This window comes from Mustela nigripes, unplaced genomic scaffold (genome assembly GCF_022355385.1).
Source record: "Mustela nigripes isolate SB6536 unplaced genomic scaffold, MUSNIG.SB6536 HiC_scaffold_2383, whole genome shotgun sequence".
Lineage (NCBI taxonomy): Eukaryota > Metazoa > Chordata > Mammalia > Carnivora > Mustelidae > Mustela > Mustela nigripes.
In genome coordinates, this window is record NW_026741789.1 from 1 (window position 1) to 4,757 (window position 4,757).

At 49.7% G+C, this 4,757-nt stretch overlaps 1 pseudogene; it reads right to left on the reverse strand.

The window, feature by feature from the left end:
- Nucleotides 1–851: 851 nt before the first annotated feature.
- Nucleotides 852–2,750, reverse strand: LOC132008951 (uncharacterized; annotated as a pseudogene).
- Between the last annotated feature and the right edge of the window lie 2,007 nt (nt 2,751–4,757).

Sequence of the window (4,757 nt, forward strand, 5' to 3'; positions counted from 1 at the left end):
TCTAGTCTGAGGAGGCGGAATTTGCGTCCGTGAGCCACCTTTTACCTTCCTTGATCTTATAGCCTAGAAACATCACTTCTAACTGGCAGAGTTGAGCCTTTTTGGCAGAGGCTCGATATCCCAGGGTAGCCAGAGCCCTTAACAGGGCTTTAGTCCCATGGAGACACTCCTGCTGGGTCTCAGCAGCCAGTAGGAGGTCATCCACATACTGCAAAAGAGTCAAGGTGGGATGTGTCTCCTGGAAGGATTTCAAGTCCTTATGCAAGGCTTCATCAAACAGGGTGGGAGAATTTCTAAAACCCTGGGGAAGCCGCGTCCAGGTGAGTTGACCCGGAATTCCAGCATTAGGATCGGTCTACTCAAAAGCAAAAATGTGTTAGCTGTCAGGATGCAGCCACAAACAGAAGAAGGCATCTTTTAAGTCTAGCACAGTGTACCAGACTCGGGAGGGACTTAGCGTGCTGAGGAGATTATATGGGTTTGGCACCGTAGGGTGTATTATCTCCACCCAAGCATTCACTTCCCTTAGGTCTTCCACAGGGCCATAGTCACTAGTTCCAGGTTTCTTTACAGGGAGTAAGGGAGTGTTCCAGGCTGACTGGCAGGGCACTAAGACTCCTTGTTGAAGGAGCTTGGTGATGTGAGGGCGGATGCCCTCTCAAGCTTCCTTACTCATTGGGTATTATTTTACCTGGATAGGGGTGGCAGAGGTCTTAAGTGCCACCACTACAGGGGGTTGGGCAGTTGCTAAACCCAATCCCACCGTTTCAGCCCAAGCCTCAGGGAAGTCCTGTAGCCATCCTTCCAAATCCGGGAGGTGGTCCGTAGGGTTGGGCCCTTCAAACAGCTTGTACTCATCTTCTAGGGTGACAGTCAGGGTATTGACTACAGGCGGAGATAGTGGAGGGGAAACATCCTTATCCGAATGGCGTAGGCCCACAATGGGGTTTAAAAAAAATCAATCAAAGGCCCGGAATCAGTGAAGGTAATCCTGGCTAGCAATTTGGTCAGCAAGTCTCTCCCCAGCAGGCAGGGCATTCAGAGAACACCAAAAAGGAGTGGTGCACCCTCCCGTTCCCTAAATCCACCATCCGCTTGGTGGTCCAGGGGCGGTACCTGCTCCCCTTCGCCCCCCCTGACAAGGGCCCGTTTGGATGAGAGGGGCCCTAGGGCCTGCTGCAAGACTGAATAAACAGCTCCAGTATCGACCTCAAAATCGATAGGAGTCCCCTCCACCAGAAATTATACCCAAGCCCCGTCCCCCCTAATCATCATCTTCAAGAGCCAGGAGGTTGGTAGTGCGGGGTGGTGGCTTGTTCTTCTTTTTAGGACATTCCTTAGCCCAGTGTCCACGCTCTTTACAGTAGGCACACTGGTCTGAGGCCAAGTTCGGGCGTCGCCTAGGAGAGTGGCCCAGGTTCCTTATCTTTCCTGAAGTCTTAGTATCTGATTTTCTACCAGTTTCTACCACTGCGGCCAGGATCTTAGTCAACTCTTTGTTCCTTCTTTTATCCCTTTCTTTTTCCTTTTCCTCTCTTTCTCTCTCCTTCCTTTCTTCTTTCTCCTCCTCTGTTTCCCTTTTATTAAAAATTTTGTTAGCTTCTCTGACCAAATCTCTAATAGTTAAGTCTTGTAATCTCTCCAGCCTCTGCAGCTTCCTTCTTATGTCTAGTGCAGACTGCCCAATGAAAGCCATGGCTATTGACGCCTGCTGTTCCTCCGACTGAGGGTCAACGGGAGTATACCTCCGGTAGGCATCAAGAAGCCTTTCTAGAAATAGAGAGGGGCTTTCAGTAGGGCCCTGGATCACACCTCTTACCTTAGCTAAATTAGTGGACTTTCGGCTCGCTTCCCTGAGACCTGCCGCTAGAGTCTGGTGATAGATTTCGAGGTATCTCCTACCTTCAGGCAGATTAGGATCCCAGTCAGGGTGCATCAGAGGTGAATATTCATCAATCAGATTAGGAAGCTGTGTAGGTTGCCCGCCGGGGCCAGGCACATTCTTTCGGGCATTCAGGAGGACATTCTCCTCCTCAGAGGTGAGGAGGACTGAGAACAGCTGCTGGCAGCCGTCCCATGTGGGCTGATGGGAGTTCAGTAGAGAGGTAATTAGATCTGTTATGCGGGCAGGGTCCTCAGAGAAAGAAGGGTTATTATTTTTCCAGTTATAGAGATCAGAGGAGGAGAAAGGCCAGTACTGGAGGGCCGGCATGTGGCCCCCCTTGCCCATTTGGAATGTCTGGGCCATATGGTCTGAGCAGGAGCACGACTGCCTCCGCCTCAGGACCTTGATCATTATCAGCCCGGGCCGTGCAGCTACGGGTGCCATGGGCTGGTCCGGAAGGAGAGACGGAGTCAGGCACCAGTGCAGAGGTGGTGGAAGGCGGATCAGAAGGCACCGGTCCCGGTTGAGGAGGAATATGAGGAGGTAGGGGCTGTGGACCAGGTACTGGAGGCTAAGGAGGGGGAGCTTCAAAGAGGAGAAGGTCCTGTGAGTCTGGAAGTACAGGGGGCTTGAAGAGACTTTACAGGGGAGTTGGAGTGGGTCCGGCCGGGGGGATGGGCACTGTTAGAGCAAGGACCATCGGATTTGCAGGCAAAAGGGACAAAGGAAGTGGGAGATTAGGAGCAGGTGGCAGAAAAGGCTTAACCCAAGAGGGAGGATTTTCGCAGAGATCCTGCCACACCAAGATATAAGGCTCCTGGTCCAGATGTCCCTCGGGTTGGGGCCGGTAGATGACGCTTTTGACCTGCAAAATCAGGGAAAGATGGAAAGACCCCTCGGGGGGCCAGTTGACCTTGAAAGATGGCCATTCAGCGGCACAGAGAGTCTGCCATTTAGTTTTCTTTATAGAGAGAGAGAGATTATGAGCCCTAGCCTGAACCTCTGACCAATGGGCTAGGGTTAGGGACAGGGGAGTTGATGTGTTTTGTCCCATCTCGAAGTACAGGAAGATTCCTGTGGTCACCAAACCTAGAAGAAAGCAGGACACAAGTGCTTGTCCCCACTGGGACTATAGGAGAGATGAAAAATAAAATAGTGGCCTATGATAGTGTTTTCTGGGATATAGCAGATGTGGATCCTCTGGATCTACCCGATAGGAGGCCACCAGGCGTCCCTGGCCCTCCTTCACCTCCGGGGCGTCCCCCAGGGTTGCAACCGGTGTCTCCCAGACACGTCTGTCAGACACTGAAGGTTGCCCAGATATCACCAGAAATCACAAGAAAACAGAATCAGACTAACATGTGCACATGAATATCGGTACCCAAAGAGGAATAGGTGCCGTAGACTTACCCAAAGAGTAAGTTGGGGCCGTCCTGTCTGGCGTCCCGTTGGCTGGGTCAAATCTCGGTGGAACCTCCAAATGTTAGGGTCGAGAAGACCTCAACCTAGGGAGGCGCAGAGGAACGACACCAAGGCAGCTCTTTCTGCAACAACACGGGCTTTATTGTTCCAGCATGCTGGGGCTCTGCAACATACCGGAAGATCAGGCAGAGGCTGAGAGCCCTAATCAAAGGGAGCATATGGTTTTTATACATTTTTTAGACAAAGGCTCGGTACAAAGCCACAATCACAGTGACCTCTTTACACAGTTACAATTTCTGGTATGCTCTGCACAGTTTACATTTTTCAGTTAGCCATATCTTATCGTCCGGGTGTAGCTGGGCGGCTGTGAAACTAGGACAAAACAGTTCTCTTCTTTGTTAACCACAAGCATAAATCAAGGACATCTCTTAAGCAGGGAACGTGCTTAGGATGTGGGGCCTGGGGGGAATGGAGGGGAACACAAGGGGAAGGCCATGCTCCTACTTCTCAAGGTACAACCCGCAAAGCAGCAGAGCAGTTACAGAAAAGCAAGTTAGCAGAAACTTCACACAATTTAACTCTTTCAGCTCTGGATCTCTTCAGTATGTTCTTGACTTCCCAAGAGAATGTAGAGGGGTGAGGGACTGTGGAAGAGAGAGAGAGAGTCTTTCCATTCTTCAGCTCTGCTAGCATTGGACCACCAGGGTTTGGGGGACTTTGGGTTGTTGCTGAGAAAAACTAAATCAGTCAGTAGAATCATGGCTACCTTTACCTGCTTGCTCCTGTTGGTTGACCAGTTATTTATGGGGCAACTTTGACAATGATAAACATGTTCTTCGTGCTCTATGCTTTCAGCATACAATGTGTGTCCCAAAGGAACTTGGACCCTACCTAGCTTATCAGAGAAACCACCTGTGGCTATCTTACAACATCACTGAAGCCAAAGAGAGACTGAGGAACCGTTCCAGATTGAAGGGGACCAGAGAAACATGAGAACTAAATGCAAAGTGGGAATCAGAAGTGAATTTCTTTCTTAGAAAGGACATTGTTGGGACAGTTGCTACACATGAATGGAGTCTGGGAATAAGAGTCATAAGGTGTCAATGCTACTTTCCTGATTTTGATGGTTTGTAAGTTATGACAGAAAATGTTCTTGTAGAAAATCTACACCAAAGTATTCAGAGGTGGTGGAGTATCAGGTGAGGTGGGCAACTTATAGGGGGTGGGGGGTGTCTTTAAATTTGGAGTAACAGCCACTCTGGTGTGCTTGGGACAGTCCCAGTTTTGGCATTGACAGTCCTGTGTTTGGGAAACCCCTCTGTCCCAGGAAAATGATTGGTCACCCTGTTTTTACTGTGCCAGCAGCTGTTCTGGAAATTTCAGTTGTTTCAAAATAAATGTTTTGGTAAAAAGTAAAATAATTCGAGTAATAATAATTCAAGTGACTCCT